General features: G+C 42.7%; 1 long non-coding RNA gene across 2 annotated transcripts in view; it reads left to right on the top strand.

Annotated features, from left to right (window-relative positions):
* The window catches only part of LOC134810075 (uncharacterized), a 205,794-nt gene that overhangs the window by 132,871 nt on the left and 52,624 nt on the right, over nucleotides 1-20,299 (top strand). The window contains exon 4 of one of the 2 annotated variants that reach the window (XR_010157228.1): nucleotides 20,014-20,099. The exons of the other annotated variant lie outside the window; for it this stretch is intronic. This is a non-coding gene — a long non-coding RNA (uncharacterized LOC134810075). The remainder of the gene's footprint in view (nucleotides 1-20,013; nucleotides 20,100-20,299) is intronic. 2 annotated transcript variants of the gene reach the window in all.

The following is a 20,299-nucleotide window of genomic DNA, read 5'->3' on the forward strand; positions in this document are numbered from 1 at the left end:
TGCCTAGTCTTTCTAAGGCTTGTTTTCTTCATATCTAAATATAATGTTCCTCACCTCTTGGTATAATGTTCTTGGCTTAGAATGTTGCTCATGCATTCATTTATTCACTCAGCACATATTTATGGAAGGCCTATTATGCACTGGGTACTGGGCTAATGGTGAATAGGACAGACGGATCTCTATTCTCACAGAACAAATATCCTAGGGGAAGGAGTCAGACAATGAGCAAATAGAAAAACAGAATACAGTATCAGATGCTGATGAGTGGTACGTAGAGAATTCAATAGAAATGATGTCATTGAAAGTGACTGGGGACTAGATAAGACTGGGTCATCATGGAGTGCTCCTTTGCAGTAACATTTCAGATGTGAAGATCAGGGCAGAGGAGGTAGTTAGTGCCACAGCCAGGGTGGTGATGAATTCCATGTGTCTGAGGAATGCCAGTGTGGGTGGGCAGATATGGCTTTGAAAGTCATGGTAAGTAGGTTTGGAATGGGTTTTAAGTACAGTGAGAGGCCTTTAAAAGCATTTTAAGCAGGAGACGGATGTGCTGTAAAATACTTTATAAAAGATCATTGCAGATTCGTGTTGTGTGGGCATGAATTGTAAAGAGTGAAGAATGAGGGCCAGGCATGAGGTGGCTCATGCCTGTAATCTTAGTACTTTGGAATGCTGAGGTGGGTGGATTGCTTGAGCCCAGGAGTTTTAGATCAGCCTGGGCAACATGGTAAGACCCCATTTCTACAAACAATACAAAAATTAGCCGGGTGTGGTGGCTTGTGCCTGTATTCCCAGCTACTCTGAAGGCTAAGGTGGGAGGATCACCTGGGCCTGGGGAAGTCAAGGCTGCAGTAAGCTGTGACTGAACCACTGCAGTTCAGCCTGGGCAACAGCATGAGACCCTGTCTCAAAAAAAAAAAAAAAAAAAAAAAAAAAGAGCAAAGAATGAAAGCAAGGGAACTAATTAGGAAGTTACTCCAGTAGTCGGAGCTATAGACAGTGGTGGCTTGGACTGAGGTGTGCGGATGAAGAGAAGTGGCTGATTGCAGATATATATGCAAACTACTTGGTCCCAGGCCTGACACATGATAAATATTCAATAAACTCTAGCTGCTATCATCATAATCATTACTACTATTGGCTGATAAAATGAAACTGGACCAAGTAATAGACCAACATAACAGTGGTTTTAAGAATATTACTGAGTTCAGGGCCGGGCGCGGTGGCTCACGCCTGTAATCCCAGCACTTTGGGAGGCTGAGGCGGGTGGATCACGAGGTCAGGAGATCGAGACCATCCTGGCTAACACGGTGAAACCCCGTCTCTACTAAAAATACAAAAAATTAGCCGGGCGTGGTAGCGGGCGCCTGTAGTCCCAGCTACTCGGGAGGCTGAGGCAGGAGAATGGCGTGAACCCGGGAGGCGGAGCTTGCAGTGAGCCGAGATCGCGCCACTGCACTCCAGCCTGGGCGACAGAGCGAGACTCCGTCTCAAAAAAAAAAAAAAAAAAAAAAAAAAAAAAGAATATTACTGAGTTCAGAGCAAATTTGGTAGGATGAGCCAACTATTATCTGTACATAGATATTTAATTACTGTTACTTTTCAAGCACTGTTTTAAATGTTGAGTTTTCAACACTTTTCTCTTTGCATCTTGAGAAGAAATCTATCATTTACTTGTTTCAGGATACACTGTTTAGTCATTTTGTAGTGAAAGATCCTGATTATCTTAAATGACAGACACGAAACAGTGAATTCTAAGTTGTGTGGAAGATGTAATATATTGCACTGCTCTGGAATTTATTATGAGCAAGGAGTAGGAAAAAATTAGGGAGTTAACATCTAGGAAGAAAGCAAAACTGAAAAATGACACAGATAGATGAATATATTTATGGATACATGTCATACAGTTTGATGCCAGAAAAGCCAAATGAAGAAGTAATGTTCTGAAAACAATTCACAATTACTAAACCACTAAGCTCTGAGTCAGAGCAATATGAAGACTAGTGACAGTCATACATATATTGTTGCTATGGAGGTTTTTAAAGTTGAGAGAGAAAGAGAGACTGCACTATCCTTTTTCTTTTATTGCCCCCTTTTCAGAAGTCTTTGGCTCTATACTTGAACAAATGCGTATATCTTTTCAATCTACCTTTATGAAGCAAGCTTGTATTTACAAGCTAAAGCTAAATTATTCTAAGACATAGAAGTCTTAAGTGAAAGACAGACATCCTTGCAATCCCTTTAGTCATGGTGATCTCTTCAACTGTTAGAATTTACATAGAAGTCTTAAGTGAAAGACAGACATCCTTGCAATCCCTTTAGTCATGGTGATCTCTTCAACTGTTAGAATTTACCGGAGAAAACTAGGCTTTTCAGCTAAGTGGTCCCATCACTGTAGAGTAATCCCTGTAATGAGTAAAAATATAGCAACACTTTCTAAGAAAACACTAGGTTCTAAATGATAATATTCTACTAGGCCAGAGCGAGTTTGTTTTCAAAATGTGGACACTAATATTTTGCCAGCAATGTGGCTTCTAGATATACTGATGCAGTTATTCAAGTTTACTGAGTGCTCACAGTGGGACAATAATTTTGGCAGTGAATTTTTGCTATTTTCAAAATTTTTCTCTTTGCTCTCTCCTTTCTTCTATTTTTGAAAATTCTGACAATAAAAATGAAAGGGTCTGCCTATGGTTAGCTTAAAGATACATCTTTTAATAAAACAAAATCATCTAAAATTCTAGTAAAAAATAGCATTTCCCAAAGTACATTCTGTGGATCACCGGTTCTTCAAGGCACTACTTGAAAGAAATTTCAGACATCCTGACTGTTGTATTCCCCTCTCATATCTGCTTGAGCCCTACTTAAAGCCCATTAATTCTACCACCATGTCTTCAAGATCATGGATGGCCACAATCTCATTAAGACACTATCAGAAAATTAGCAGAACAAGCCATGGTACCTACAGCTCCAAGCTGGTCCCCAGGCTATAGTTGATATTTATCATCTTGCTCCTCCACCCATTTTAGATTTCCTCTACCCTTGGCCATCACTTTTGCTGCTTTAGATTGCTTGTGTGATATAGTAACCGAGACACTTATCCCTGCAGGTCTCACTCCCTGCTTACCATGCCCTTGTGAGGCCATGATTGCTGCAATTTCTGGTTCACCATTATCATTAGCAATGGAAACACCAAGAGACACCTCAGTGAATTTCCTGAGTTCCAGGCATGCTCCTCCCTGCCCCTATTAGGGAGCAGCAACCCTAGTTCCTCCTGATGATCAAGGAAGATTTCCCCCACCAGCATGAGTCCTTCTTTTGGCTGCTGGTCCTCAAGCATGAAGCCCAGAGTGATCAGGTGGCAGTTTTGGTTTTCGGTTCACTGGAATCCTTATCAGGTTCCCCAGTGCGAGGGTAGCCCCACTGGCAGCCAGGACCTCTAGTCCAGTAGAACCTAAGTTGTAGGACTGGGAAGCACAAATATTAAGTGAATTAAGTGAATTACTGTGAGCAATGGTGAGAAGGGCCAATTTTACTTCCATCTCTTCATCCCTGAGCCTGTGTATATTAGGCTTCTCTAGAGGAGAACTAATAGGAGATATTAATAAACTCCCATATATATATATAAAAATATATAAATTTTACAACAAACTCCCATATATATATACATATGTGTATATATATGTATATATATGTGTGTGTGTATATATATATGTATGTATATATATGAGTTTATAAAGGAGTATTGACTCACATGATCACAAGGTAAAGTCCCACAATAGGCCAGCTGAGGAGCAAGGAAGCCAGTCTGAGTCCCAAAACCTCAAAAGTAAGGAAGCTGATGGTGCAGCCTTGAGTCTGTGGTCAAAGGTTCGAGAGCCCCTGGCAAACCTCTGGTGTGGATCCACAAGTCCAAAAGCTGAAAAACCTGATGTCCGATGTTTGAGGGCAGGAAGCATCCAGCACGGGAGAAAGATGGAGGCCAGAAGACTTAACTAGTCTAGTCCTTCCATGTTCCTCTGCCTGCTTTTATTCTAGCCATGCTGGCAGCTGATTAGGTGGTGACCACCCAGATTGAGGGTGGGTCTGCCTCTCCCAGTCCACTGACTCAAATGTTAATCTCCTTTAGCAACACCCTCACAGACACACCCAGGAACAATACTTTGCATCCTTCAATCCAATCAAGTTGACACTCAATATTAACCATCACACTGTGTATTTTAGCGATGGTAGATGCAGCACCGTGTATCAGTGGTTGGTTCAGTGCATCCGAGAGAGCTCTCCAACCTAGAGGGTTTTGTCTCTGGACAGACATCTTATCCGAATGTTTTAATAGTCTGTTCAAACATTCTATCAGATCTGCTGCTTCTGGGTGAGGTGGTTTATGGTAGGATACACGGATGTTACAGTCACATACCCTTCTCACTGACACACATCCTTTGCTAGAAAATGTGTCCTTTCATCAAAGACAATGGTGTGAGGAGGTAAATCGGGAATTCTAAAAGCCCTTGATAGTGGGTAGGGAAGGCAAACACATATAGAGTAGGTTTTATTTCTGCTAAGAGCAAATGTCTTCTCCTTCCAGGGTGGAATGTCTCAAGACATTGAGGGTGGCACTAACTTCTGTGCCTCACCCTAAGGTGTGGGATTGCTTCTAATTTACTATTTTCATTTGGAGGGCAATATCAGGGGCATCCTTCTGGCCTTTCCTGCCATAATTACTCTTATTCCACAAGTCATGAAGCCAATATAAGGTTCTGTAGCTGCTAAGATATCTATACTAATTATGTACTCAGGATCTGGGGAAGAGCCATGGGCTGGGTCCTTGGACTCGTGGGACGCAGTATAAAATTCACTTAGGTTAGGACTCCATTTACCACCTGACCTCTGAGAGTCCACACTTCGTTAATGTTCCCTGGTGCCACTGCCAGCTCAGACTCTATATTTATCATCCCTTTATTCATCATTCCTCAAAGTGAAATGTTTGGGTATGCCACTATATTAGTCTGGGTTCTCTAATAGAATATCTATGCATATATATGAATTTATTAAGTTTTAACTTACACGATCACAAGGTCCCACAGTAGGCTGTCTGCAAGCTTGAGGAGCAAGGAGAGCCAGTCCGAGTCTCAAAACTGAAGAACCTGGAGCCTGATGTTTGAGGGCAGGAAGCATCCAGCATGGGAGAAAGATGTAGGCTGGGAGGCTAGGCCAGTCTCACCTCTTCAAGTTTTTCTGCCTGCTTTATATTCGCTGGCAGCCGATTAGATTGTGCCCACCAGATTAAGGGTGGGTCTGCCTTCCCCAGTCCACTGACTCAAATGTTAATATCCTTTGGCAACACCCTCACAGACACAGCCAGGATCAGTATTTTGCATCCTTCAATCCAATCAAGTTGACAGTATTAACCATCACAAGTCCACCCCTTGTCAACTTGAACCCATGCATATCTCCTGAGATCACAATCTTCAAATAAAGACAATAATAAGGTCATAATTATGCCTAACATGATACAACTATCCTTCATACATCCAGAAATGCACCAATCCCCAACCTAAATACTGTTATATAAAGTTACCAATACTTAAATGCTGATGTGAAGTAAATAAATCTTACGCCACATGATAAAGGAAAATGAAATAAAATGAAGATATTTTCTTAGTGCAAAGGTATATATGCACAAACATGTTTTTAACAAAAGAAGGAGGAAATACTCATGACAGTTACAGTCCTCGTTTCTGCAGCTGGTCACGTGGTCATAGCTGGTATTGATGACTACCTTCTTCTACTACCCATTCTGTATTCCCTTTGCCTTCAGCAAACACCTCAGCAGGTCGTGGTTTTTTTCCTGCTGGAGTGACCCAAACCTTCATTCCTGAGGGGTCTGGGCGATTTGTAGTCCTGCCTGGATTGGGCTGTTGTAGTTTCCCATTGACCTCAATCACAGGACATGGTAATATTAAGAGATGCCCCAATGAGTCTCCTGTATTCCATGCATGCTCTTCCTTACATCTGTCATGAGTAGTAGACTGATTTCATCTTGATAGTTGGGTCAGTCACCCCAGCCAACACTGTAACACCCTTCTTAGCCTGTTGACTTAAAGGTAAGAGGAGCCCAAAGTGTTCAGGTGGCAATCTTAACTTCCAGTTTAATGGAATCATTGTTGTGTCTCCTGGGGGCAGTGTTCCTCCCTCTGGAACTAAGACCTCTAGGCCAGGAGAACGTAATGTCGTGGAAACAGGAAGCAAAATTTTGCTAGTGGATCACTAGGGTTGACGGTGAGTGATGCCACTTTTACTTCTACCCCTTGATTCCTGGACCCATGAATCCTGGCTATGGGAGAAACAGTACCATACATTGGACGCTGATTCAGAGCATACACAGCCTTCTGGAGAATTCTAGCCCAGCCCTGCAAAGTATTGTCACCTAATTGGCATTATAATCGTGACTCCAAAAGGCCATTCCACCATTCTATCAATCCAGCTGCTTCAGGATGATGAGGAACAAGGTAACACCAGTGAATTCCATGAGCATGAGCCCACTGCCACACTTCTTTAGCCATAAAGTGAGTGCCTTGGTCAGAGGCAATGCTGTGTGGAATACCATGACGGTGGATAAGGCATTCTGTGAGTCCATTGATGGTAGTTTCGGCAGAAGCATTGTGTGCTGGATAGGCAAACCCACATCCAGAGTAAGCGTCTATTCCAGTGAGGACAAACCTCTGCCCTTTCCATGATGGAAGAGGTCCAACATAATCAACCCGCCACCAGGTAGCTGATCACCCCAAGGAATGCTGCCATATTGAGTGCTTAGTATTGGTCTCTGCTGCTGGCAAATTGGTGGCTGTAGCCAGGTCAGCCTTGGTAAGTGAAGTCCATGTTGCTGAGCCCAGGCATAACCTCCGCCCCTGCCACCATGGCCACTTTGTTCATGGGCCCATTGTACGATGACAGGGGTGGCTGGGGAAAAAGGCTGAGTGGCGTCCACAGTACGGGTCATCCTATCGACTTGATTATTAAAATCTTCCTCTGCTGAGGTCAACCATTGGTGAGCACTCACATGGGATACAAATATCTTCATAGTTTTTAGCCACTCAGAGAAGTCCAGCCACATACCTCTTCCCCAAATTTCTGTGTAACCAATTTTCCAATCATGCTTCTTCCAAGTCCCTGACCATCCAGCCAAACCATTGGCTACACCCCATGAATCAGTTTATAATCACACATCTGGCCATTTCTCCTTCCTTGCAAAGTGCACAGCCAGTTGCACTGCTTGAAATTCTGCCCACTGGGAAGATTTCCTTTCACCACTGTCCTTCAGGGATGTACTAGAAAGGGGCTGTAGTACTGCAGCCAACCACTTTCGGGTGGTGCTTGCATATCATGCAGAATCACCTGTGAACCAGGCCCTAGTCTTCTCTTCCTCTGTCAGCTGATCATAAGGAACTCCCCACAAGGCCGTTGGTGCAGGCTGGGGGAGAGAAGGAAGGGTGGCAGAAGTGGAGACCTTGGGCATTTGAGCCCTTTCCTCATGTAACTTACTTGTACCTTCAGGATCTGCTCAAGCCCGATCACGTATATACCACTTCCATTTGGTGATAGAATGCTGCTGTGCATGACCCACTTTATGGCTAGATGGGTCAGAAATCACCCAGTTCATGATAGGCAGTTCAGACTGCATGGTGACTTGATGACCCATAGTTAAATGTTCAGTTTCCACCAAAGCCCAGTAACAGGCCAAGAGCTGTCTCTCAAAAGAAGAGTAGTTATCTGCAGAAAATGGCAGGGCCTTGCTCCAAAATCCCAGAAGCCTCTGCTGTGATTCACCTATGGGGGACCCGCCAAAGGCTCCAAACAGCATCCCTATCTGCCACTGAAACCTCAAGCACCATTGGATCTGCTGGGTCATATGGCCCAAGTGGCAGGGCGGCTTGCACAGTAGCCTGGACCTGTTGCAGAGCCTTCTCCTGTTCTGGACCCCACTCAAAACAGGCAGCCTTTCAGGTCACTCAATAAATAGGCAGAGTAACATGGCCCAGTGAGGAATGTTGCCTCCAAAGTCTAAATAGGCCCACTAGGTGTTGTGCCTCTTTCTTGGTTGTAGGAGGGGTCAAATGCAGCAACATACTCTTCACCTTAGAAGGAATATCTTAACAGGCCCCACATCACTGGACCCCTAGAAATTTTACTGAGGTAGAAGGTCCCTGAATTTTAGTCAGATTTATTTCCCATCCTCTGCCACTCCAATGTGTCACTAATAAGTCCAGTGTGTTTGCTACTTCTTGCTCACCAGATCCAATCAGCATAATGTCATCAATGTAATAGATCAGTGTGATATCTTACAGAAGCAAAAAGCAACCAAGGTCTCTCCGAATAAGATTATGACACAAAGCTGGAGAGCTGATATACCCCTGAGGTAGGACAGTAAAGGTGTATTGTTGGCCTTGCCAGCTGAAGGCAAATTGCTTCTGGTGGGCCTTATGGACAGGAATGGAGAAAAAGACATTTGCCAAGTCAATGCTGCATACCAGGTACCATGAGATATGTTAATTTGCTCAAGCAATAAAACTACATCTGGTACAGCAGCTGCAATTGGAGTCACCACTTGGTTAAGCTTACAGTAATCCACTGTCATCCTCCAAGATCCATTTTTCTTCTGCACAGGCCAGATGGGAGAGTTGAATGGGGATGTGGTGGGAATCACCACCTCTGAGTCTTTCAGGCCCTTGATGGGCACTAATCTCTGCAGTCCTTCCAGGGATGCGATATTGTTTTTCATTTACTATTTTTGTAGGTAGAGGCAGCCTTAATGGCTTTCATTTGACCTTTCCCACTATAGTAGCCCTCAACCAACCAGTCAGGGAGCCAATGTGGCAGTTCTGCCAGCTGCTAAGTATGTCTATGCCGATTATGCATTCTGGCACTGGGGAAATTACCACAGGATGAGACCAGAGACCTGCTGGACCCACTGTAAGTCAGACCTGAGCTAAAACTCCATCAATTACCTGAGCTCCATAAGCCCCTACTTTAACTGAAGGACTACCATGACATTTTGGATTTCCTGGAATTAACATCAGCTCAGAGCCAGTGTCCAGTAGTCCCTGAAATGTCTGATCATTTCTTTCTCCAGTGCACAGTTACCTTGGTAAAAGGCTGGAGGTTTCCTTGGGGAAAGATGGGAGAAAGATTCACAGCACAAATTGTCAGTAATGTAGTAGGGTCCTTCCTCAAGGGGACCCGCTTCCCCTTTATTCAAGGGCTTCTGGGTCTGTAAACTGGCTCAAGTCTGGAAACTGATTGAGGGACTGTGGTTCTCTGGTTTTATAATTCAAATTATTCTTTTGTCCATTTGACCTATAAGTTTTCTGTTTGTATAAATTAAGTCGGAATGCAGTAGGCTGTCTATCAATTTCACTTCTAGGAACACTGTGATTAATTAGCCAATGCCACAGCTCTACACAGTGCCACAGCTCTACACGAGTCAGACTATTCTGATTGCTGCTTTGCCTCTGCTGTCCATTACAGTAGGTATGCCCACCTTGCCTTTGACTGTTGAGTGCTGCCACCTGGCCCCTGCCACCTCGCAACTCAATTATTCCCACTGTATTTAAGTTGTGTAGTTGAGTGACTGTGGTTTCCACTGTTAGATCTGACATACAGAGAAGAGCAATCACAGGGCTCTTCAAAGATGCAGGTGCTGCCCTCACAAATCTACTTCACAAGGCATTGGTCAAGGATATAGCTTCTGGACCCTCCCAGCTGGGATGAATAGGCCTAAAGTGACTAATCCACTCTACCACCCCAATCTCCCTAAGCCTTTGGATCTCTTCCTCTACATTAAACCAAGGGAGATCAGGCATTTCCAGCTTGCTCACAATGGGCCATCTTTTAATCCATGTTTCAGCTAACCAAGTAAATAAACTATTAGAACCTTTTTTAACTCCCCAAGCTGCAACATTAAAAGCAGAGTCCCTACTTAGCGGGCCCAAATAAATTCAGCCTGATCCAACTCTATATTCCTTCCACCATTATCCCATACCTTTAATATCTGTTCCCATGCCTGTTCTCCAGATTGCTGTTTATATAGAGAACTCAAACAGTTCTTTTCGAGTGTGGCAGATCCCCTCATGGGTCACACTCAACCTCACCTCTAGGGGCCCACCAGGACTTTAGTCTAGTTATAGGTCTAGAAGCAAATGAGGGTGTTGGTGGTGGCTCCTGAGGAGAATCAACATTATTTTGCCTGGCAACTACCTCAGGGGAGGCCATCACTGTTGCCTCAGGCAGCACAGGTTTATTTCCTGAAAGTTGGAAAGGCTGATGGCAGCATGGGTCGGGGAGGGGATGTTGCCACTACTGGGGATAGGGAAGCTGTTCCTTCTGGCAAAAAGGCTCATCAGAGTTGACATACTCAGTGTCCCCAGCTTCATCATGATCCTCCCACATGTCTCCATTCCAGTTGCAGGATCCCATTCTTTTCTAATCAGTGCCCTTAACAAGTAGACAGCTGGTGAGGCTGTGCATGCACCTTTTGTTGCAGGTCAGCCACTCACATAAGAGCTTGTATCTGTTTTTCCACAATTCCAGCTTTTTCTCTACAGGAGATAAGACTCTCACTCAAGGCAATCTTAGCAGATTTGAGGCTCAGTATCTGCTTCTGAAGCCAGGAGACAGAATCCCTGAGTTCATCATTTTCTTTCGTCACTTTGTCCACTGAACTTAGGAGCAACCAACCATCTTCATTATGTTCTTTGGTTCTCCACATATGGTCAAAGGTATTATGTATAGAGTCACTAAACTCCTTGCCTCTCACAAGTGGGGAATCAGGAATGTCAAATGCATTTATTTTGCATAACTTTCTAGACAGTTTATGCCAACTATTAGAAGTAGAGTCCTGGGCCGGGCACAGTGGCTCACACCTGTAATCCCAGCACTTTGCGAGGCTGAGGCGGGCGGATAACGAGGTCAGGAGTTTGAGACCAGCCTGGCCAACATGGTGAAATCCTATCTCTATTAAAAATACAAAAATTAACTGGGCATGGTGGCAGGTGCCTGTTATCCCAGCTACCCGGGAGGCTGAGGCAGGAGAATTGTTTGAACCCAGGAGGCAGGGGTTACAGTGAGCCACGGTCACGCCATTACACTCCAGCCTGGGCGACAGGGCGAGACTCCATCTCAAAAACAAACAAACAAACAAAAAAGTAGTAGAGTTCTTAGCATTTTTGGGTCTAATCATATTAAGCAGCCAACTCCAGAAACTCCAAAACCAATGAAAGAACTCCATCCTTAATATTCTGTTCTTCTAGAACCACTCCTGGTACCAGAATCTGTATTAGTCAGGGTTCTTTAGAGGGACAGAACTAACACCTTCCTCAATACTCTGAAAGGCAGTTTTGGCATTTCATTTTACTTACAGGTCATATCATCTCTAAGCTTTAAGGGCCAACTCAGTGGTATATTAAGATCAAAGGCATGACCGGGCATGATGGCTCACACCTATAATCCCAGCACTTTGGGAGGCTGAGGTGGGTAGACTGCTTGAGCTCAGGAGTTGGAGACCAGCCTGGGCAACATGGCGAAACCCCACTTCTACAAAAATTTAAAAATTAGCTGGGCATGGTGATGCATGCCTGTAGTCCCAGCTACTTGGGAGACTGAGGTGGGAGAATGGCAGGAGCCCAGGGAGGTTGAGGCTGCAGGGAGCCAAGATCACACCACAGCACTCCAACCTGAGTGATAGAGCCAGACTGTTTAAAAAAAAAAAAATCTCATTGCTCCCCACCTCTAAAAAAAAATAAAGGCATAGTAAGAGTGCTCCTGTGTCTATAACCTCTCTTTCAGTTTTATATTCAGACCCCTCTCCTTTTCTTCACTGCCCCTCCCTGAAAATCTTAAGTTCCCTTCTCACACGTGTGCCCCTGGCTCCAGGTGGTCTTGCAGTTCTCTTGATGAGCAAGCTGTTTCTTTCCACAGCTGAGACTATTTCTCTGCTGGGGCTGTGTGACCAGTTATTGGTCCAGAAGCAGTGAGGGGAGGCATGGGCTCATCTTAAGGAGGACAAACATAATTTTGCAAAGCATTCATCCCAGGCAAAGCTTTGCATATTCTCCAGGCAAGGTGCAATTGCTTTCCTCTAGCAAGGGGCAGAGACGCTTGATTTCAGGGGAATCTGGTGGGGAGGTGCCATGTTTTTCAGGTGCTCCAATGTCCCCATCCAAGGTCCCAGAGTCCCACTTCTCTCTCAGGACCCTGACATTAGCATGGAAGACCTGTCAATGCTGAACCCATATGATTAAAACCTGAACCTGATTTTAGCTTAATGAACCATCCAGTTGCAGCAGATGAACCCTTAAAGTGCTGCCATGGAGGCCTTCTGACTTTTTTCAGCAAGCCCTAAGTTAGTAATTGGCTTCTCAAATCTGTCATTATCTTTCTTTAAGGCTTCCAAGGCAGGTAACAAAACCCAGCCAACTCCACAATCCTTGTTATTACCACTGCCCCCACACCATTTAAATGTAGGGCTTCTGCATCACCAAATACTTTCCCTTCCACCTGGTTCTTATTCCAATACACAAAAGGTGAGACTTTTCATAATTGGCAGGTTACACTCTGCTACAGCTTATTTCTACCCCACTTACCACTAGCATTGGGTCCTGTGGCTATACACCTGTGAACGATCCAGTTCAAGAATTCCAGTCCTAAAACTCTGCCTCTCTGGGGCCAATTTCAGTAGCAATTTATTTCCTGTTCCCTCAGAAACAGAGCCTGAGAAAAGAACTTCGAGTTCAGGTAGTTTATTTGGGAGGTAATCCCAGAAGCAAATGTGAGCAAATAGAGTGAGGCAGAAAGGGAGGAAAAGCCAATATCAGGGTGCATTTATTGAGGTCAATGCTGTAACTAATGGGATTAGGTTCTACCAGGATCCCCAAGACACATACAGAATTCCCCCTAAAATTGCCAGTCCGCTTGCTTCTCTTTGACTGTTGGTTGCTCCTGGGGGCTTTACCTCCCTGCACATAGTGCATGCATGAAGACTAAGAAGTTCCTCTCAGAGTTGGAGAAAGGCCTGAGGCAGAAACTAAAAAGCCATGTGGCTTATTTTTGAAACGAGATTCTGTCATGAGCTCACATGAAACTGTCCACTACAACTGTGGCTGAAATTACAGATATGGGACACCAAAATCGTCTGCTACAAGAAGGTTGGAGCAGAATGTTGGGTGAAATCAGGGTGATGATTGCAGCACTGCAACCCTGTACAAGTCTTGCCTTGCCTGTGTCGACTGCCCCAGGGCTTCTTGTTCATTGAGACAATAGCTGGGTGTGGTGACATGCATCTGTAATCCCAGTGCCTTGGGAGGCCAAGGTGGGAAGATGACTTGAGCCCAGGAGTTCGAGGCTGCAGTGAGTTATACTCACACCACGGCACTCCAGCCTGGGTGACCTTGTCTCTAAAAAAAAAAGAAAAATAAATTTAAAAAATATTGAGACAATAAATTCCTTATTCATTTAAGCCACTGTAGTGGGGTTTTCTATCTCTAAAAGTTGAAATTCTGATATATATTAGCATTATTTAAAATACTGTAGAGGATTATTTGAGAAATCCTCCTTTAGATGAAAAAATGAAAAATGATAGGGAAAAGATGGTTTTCTCTTTCTCTATAATCTAATGACTTTCTTCCATATTTTGCCCTTCCATTAAGGTTCTTGATTCTGACTGCCATCACTTTTAAGCATGAAATGTTTATAATTTACTCTGAGAGATTGTGTATTTATTATAAGGAATGGGAACCTTTGAATAGGAGATGAGTAAAGTTAGATTAGGGCTGGGCTACTTGAGGTCAATTAGAAATTTGAGGTAATTGAGAAACTTTATTATTTGCAGGCTGTGTGGTGAGAGATAAAGGTGGAAAGGAAGGGACAAGGAGGGATCTATAAGGGGCTTCCAACCCAGAAATGCTGTATGATGGTTTTCCCCATTAAGAAGGGTGGAGATTTAGCTGGGTGTGGTGGCACACACCTTGTAGTCCCAGTTACTCGGGAGGCTGAGGTGGGAGAATCACCTGAGCCTGGGGAGGTTGAGACTGCGGTGAGCTGAGGTTGTACCACTGCACTCCAGCTTGGGTGATAGAGTGAGAACACGTCTCAAAAAAAAAAAAAAAGATAGTCTTAATTTAACAGGACTATCATTTTATGGATAAACAGGAAATTCAGGCATCAAACCCTTGAAGATGAGACTAAACATTACTTAGGTTTATAGAGATTTATTCAGGCCTGGTCTGAGAAATTGATGAATTGTTTTCAATTTCCAATTTTTTAGCTGTCTACGATTATCTGCAATTGCAATCGTGGACATTATTTCCATGTTAAGTTCAGGAGCACCATTTTTTTTGTTGTTGTTACCTGAAAATATACTCGTCTACATGCATGAGTCTACAGCAGGGTATTTGTACAGGGGCAGGTGTGTTTGGTTATTTTGTGTGTGTGTGTGTGTGTGTGTGTGAGAGAGAGAGAGAGAGAGTGAGAGAGAGAGAGAGAGAATATGAGCAAGTGTGGATACTTATTTATTGCTACCATAAGTTGTAAGATGCCAGGGAAAGAGATGGGTCAAGTTAAGGTTGAGATCGCTACTAGTCAATCAGCCTCCTTTTCCTAAAAGACCAAGTTTGAGGGTAAAAGAGGAAAAGGAGGTTGGGTCTCATGGTTGATATTCCTTTCTGGCTGATCTTTCTGGATATTTGGTGGCTTTCTGCATAATTTATCAACTTACTTGTTTTTTAATTATGATTGAATGCACATGATGTTAAACTTTTAAATTTTATGAAAAAATGTTTACATTACACATGGGTTTCTGTTCCTAACATTCAGGCTCAGACAAGTGCATTTATGTTATTTTGTATTTTTCAAGATGGCTGTTTTTACATAAAGTCATCCTAGGACATTGAAGATCTGATGAGTATACAATAAAGCATTTGTTTTGTTGCCTGGTGGAACTAATTAAATACACGGACAGACAAACAAGTGAAATCAGGATGCTCCTCTAATTCATCCAAGAAATCTCAAGAGAATGATATCTGTCTCTCTTGATATCTTAATTGCTGTAAATCACTCTGGCTCTTCAAGATCTAAATAATCCACAACAATACACACTTTTAAATGTATTGTTCCTAGGCTAGTAACTTCGAAATTTTTTTTTTCCTATTGGGGAAGGAATTCACAGTCCTATATCTAAACTTAGTATGAAGTGGATCCATTCTACAGGTATAAAAATAACATTGAGATAGCATTTGAGGTTCAGCCTGTGTAAGTCAAGATGCCTTGTGTATTGCCTCACATGTAGGCAGGTGTGTACATATTCATTTTCATATAGGAAGGGAAATGGGGGCTGATGTAAAGATATAAAAGACCATCTAGGTAGTTCCATCCTGCATTAATTTTAGGGGGTTGTGTGGGTGAAAATTGTTCTCTAAGTCAGGAAGCTCTAGGTTTCAGTGTGTAATAGTCTGTTTTCATGGTGCTATGAAGAAATACCCAAGACTGGGTAATTGATAAAGAAAAGAGGTTTAATTGACTCAGTTCTGCATGGCTGGGGAGGTCTGAGGAAACTTACAATCATGGTGGACACTACCTCTTCACAGGACAGCAGGAGAGAAAATGTGTGCTGAGCTAAGGGGGGAAGCCCCTTATAAAACCATCAGATCTCGTGAGAACTCACTCACTATCATGAGAACAGCATGCGTGAAACTGCCCCCCATGATTCAGTTGTCTCCACGTGGTCCCACCCTTGACAAGTGGAGATTATTACAATCCAAGGTGAGATTTGGGTGGGGATACAGAGCCAAACCGTATCACAGTGTGATCATATTGAGGTCTTCAGAGTAGGAGGCTATACTTATAGAGATGCTGTAGTGGAATTTCTGCGGGCTGACCTGCTTCATCTAACCTCTCTGTGCTTCACTTTCCTCATCTGTAAAATGGGGAAAATAATAGGAAACTTCCTCATGGGTGGTCATAAGGAATAAATGAATTAATACAGGTAAAGAATTTAGAATACCACCTGGCTCATAATGAGCACTCAGTAAGCGTTAGCTGCCACCGTGATTACCATCCTCACCATCCCCATCATCATCATCACCATCATCATCGTCATGTCATGGGTAGACTCCTGGATGTAAGACTAAATTAAGCTTTAATAAACATGACTCTATTAACTTGTACCCCAACAAACTGAAGGAATTCAGGTGACCAAAAGTAATTAAGATACCCAATAGCTGACTTTTATAATTGTTCGCTAATTTTTCTGTATAACTCTCCTGATAATCTTTATGAGATAAGGTATTATGGCATGAATTGTGCCCCCCTAAAAGATATACTGAAGTCCAATCACCTGTACCTCAGAATTTGATCTTATTTGGAAATAGGGTGGTTACTGATGTGGTTAGTGAAGCTAAGATCATGTTGGAGTAGGATGGGCTTTTTACAATTTTTTATATATTATATATATTTATTATACTTTAAGTTCTAGGGTACATGTGCACAGCGTGCAGGTTAGTTACATATGTATACATGTGCCATGTTGGTGTGCTGCACCCATTAACTCGTCATTTAGCATTAGGTATATCTAGTAATGCTATCCCTGCCCCCTCCCCCCACCCCATAACAGGCCCCAGTGAGTGATGTTCCCCTTCCTGTGTCCAAGTGTTCTCATTGTTCAATTCCCACCTATGAGTGAGAACATGCAGTGTTTGGTTTTTTCACCTTGCGATAGTTTGCTGAGAATGATGGTTTCCAGCTTCACCCATGTCCCTACAAAGGACATGAACTCATCATTTTTTATGGCTGCATAGTATTCCATGGTGTATATGTGCCACATTTTCTTAATCCAGTCTATCATTGTTGGACATTTGGGTTGGTTCCAAGTCTTTGCTATTGTGAATAGTGCCGCAATAAACATACGTGTGCATGTGTCTTTATAGCAGCATGATTTATAATCCTTTGGGTATATACCCAGTAATGGGATGGCTGGGTCAAATGGTATTTCTAGTTTTAGATCCTTGAGGAATCGCCATACTGTCTTCCACAATGGTTGAACTAGTTTACAGTCCCATCAACAGTGTAAAAGTGTTCCTATTTCTCCACATCCTCTCCAGCACCTGTTTCCTGACTTTTTAATGATCACCACTCTAACTGGTGAGAGGGTATCTCCTTGTGGTTTTGATTTGCATTTCTCTGATGGCCAGTGATGGTGAGCATTTTCTCATGTGTCTGTTGGCTGCATAAATGTCTTCTTTTGAAAAGTGCCTGTTCATATCCTTCACCCACTTGTTGATGGGGTTGTTTGTTTTTTTCTTGTAAATTTGTTTGAGTTTTTTGTAGAAGGATGGGCTTTTAATCCCATGTGACTGGTGTATTTTTTGGTAGAAGGAAATTTGGACACAAGAATACACAGAGGGAAGCAGATGTGGAGAAACACAAGAGAAGTCAGCCATGCGATAATGGGGGCAGATATTGGAGTGATACATCTCCATGCCAAGCAATGCCATTGGCTGCTGGCAATATCATCAACTAAAGGAGCAAGGAAGGATTCTCTCCTACAGGTTTCAGAGGCAGCACGGCCCTGTGCATATCTGGATTTCAGACTTCTAACTTCCAGAACTGTGAACCAATAAATTTCTGTTGTTGTAAGACACCCTGTTTGTGGTACTTTGTCACAGCAATCCTAGAACTAATCCAAAACGGAGTGGAAACATACCATTGAGGGGATGACAGAGCACTCAGGCTTAACCAATCAGGCTGCTGATTGATGATAGTATGATGTTCAAATGCTAAAAGCTTCCACTTTACATTTTTTTGATGGTTTTAAACCAATCTGATTTTTTTTTCCTCTCATTTTAATCTATCTCCATGATCTGTTATTCTGGGAAAGCTTTCCTAACCTTTGTATAAGTGGTGAGCTTATGGACATACATTCTTTCCTATCAGACATTTGAACAAATCTCCTAAAATTTCCTCCTTTCCTCCCTTCCTTCCTTCTTTCCCTCTCTCCTTCCCTTCTCTGTTTCTCCCTCCCTTTCTTTCTTTCTTCCTTCCTTCCTGTCCTCCCTCCCTCCTTTCTTCCCTTCTCTCTCCTTCCCTCCCTTTCTTCCTTCCAGCAGGGCAGAGGGCCAAAGCAATAGGCAACCTTGTGTAGATTGCTCAAAGTCATGATCACTCCTCTTCTGTGGCTTTTTATTTTATTTTATTTTGAAGCAGAGTCTCGCTCTGCCACCCAGGCTGGAGTGCAATGGTGCCATCTCGGCTCACTGCAACCTCCACCTGCTAGGTTCAAGCAATTCTCCTGTCTCAGCCTCCAGAGTAGCTAGGATTACAGGCGCCTGCCACCATGCCTAGCTAATTTTTGTATTTTTAGTAGAGACAGTGTTTCACCATGTTGGCCGGTCTGCTCTCGATCTCCTGGCCTCAAGTGATCCATGCCTCAGCCTCCCAAAGTGCTGGGATTACAGGCATGAGCCACTGCACCTGGCCTTCTATGGCTCTTTAGAAAGGTAGGGATACTCCTGGTCTTTTGTGTTGATTTCCCCACCAAGATTTTTCCCTCTTCTTCACCCAACATCAATACCATTTGATTATTTTCAGAGCAAAATCAGCCTCTTTTTGTGCTGCAGGCATCAACTAGATCCTTCCCCCACATGCCCCATATATTGATACCACTTAAATATTCCTATTTTCCAAAATCAGCTATTGGGCATCTGTCATGTTTCGGAACCAGTCTAATCTTTCCAGTGATACTCTCAGATTCAGGGTGGGCCAGCCAAGATTTGTTTTAAATACTCTTTCTGGTGACTTGGAAAATTCTTCTAGAATTACCAGTAAGTCCTACTTTCATTTTGCACGAATTACCATACAGTCAAATTTAAAATTTCATAGATGCCTAACCTGTAATAGAAGAAAAATGCAAAGTTTATAAAAGTATCTTTAACTCATTAACTAATTTTCTCTTGACTCATGTTTACTGCTCCTCAAGTTCCATAGGATGATAAGGTTTCATTTAAGTCAGCAGGGCGATTTTTTGGGGGTAGTTTTCATGACTGTTCCTAAAAACACATTCTTCAGAAAATTTGTAGTAAGCATTACATTCTTTTCATCAGTAAAAATGTGTGGTCACTTGTTCTGATTCCATTGTGCTGTTTTGCAATATCTATGAAACACAAATGTAGCTTTAAAAATACATAGTATGTTTTCTCAGAGGTCTCAAACAAGGGAATGAACAAGGGCACCTGTCTGCGTATCAAGAAGGATCCTGCTTTATATATTTTTAAAAGAGCTGTTAGAGTAGCTTTAGTTCTCTCTGCTCCCTGATTAAATCTTGATTAAAATCAGTGCTGCAGTTGTAGAATGGGAAGCAGTCTTCTCCTTCCTTTCCCTGCTGTAGGTAACATCACTTGATTGCTTGAGACAGTTAAAGGTGCTTTGGTAGTAAAAGGACAGCAAGATTAATGGGCAGTCATTTCCATAGTAACAGCAAAGCACTCTGGGAAACAGAGCCACTCGGGAGCTGGAGCTGCACATGCCAGGATTTCTGCTCCCATGGCAACAGGAGAGTGTGGGGTGGGGACTAACATGCTAGGAAACTTAGCAAAGGTCCGTTTAGTGAAGACAATGTATAATCAGAGTTGTCAATCTATTTTAAAATTCGAAGTTAAAATAAATCAAATTTGAGACCACGAGCTGATGCAAAACATTTAAAATATACTGTACATCCACTGAAAATTTCTGAAGCATAAGCACAAAATAGTTTAAGAACTATCCAATTGTGACAACTTGTTAGTTAAAAAAATCCAATTACCAAGATTTTTGTCCCAGAGTAGTTGCAGAAAATTACACAATTAGAGCAATTTTTCTCAGCTGCTCCACTACAGAAAACGAAAGTAATTATACAAAAATAGTGTAAAATACTTTTCACAACTGCAAGTTGGAGTTTTGCTTTCTTTAGAAGAAATTCTGTTTTTCACTTAGATAACCATCTCAACAAAAAGTTGAAGAGAGCTAGCAGTGAAAAAGAGAAAGCAATAGTTAAAAGAGAATCAAGAACAAAGCAAAAGGTGAGTGAAATGCTAAGAGAAGCAGAAAAGAATTCAGAAAGATCTAAGAACCCAGCATTCCAATTACAATGAGTAAAAGAAGTGTGACACAAAATCGTATTCCTTCTGCTTTTATTAATGTTGGAGTTAAAGTTTTTGAAGGTCTCTGTTGTCCTGCATGAAATTATAACATATTCAGGGAGCTCAGTGTCCACTAAGGA

The sequence above is a fragment of the Pan troglodytes genome, chromosome 4, assembly GCF_028858775.2.
Source record: "Pan troglodytes isolate AG18354 chromosome 4, NHGRI_mPanTro3-v2.0_pri, whole genome shotgun sequence".
Classification (NCBI taxonomy): domain Eukaryota; kingdom Metazoa; phylum Chordata; class Mammalia; order Primates; family Hominidae; genus Pan; species Pan troglodytes.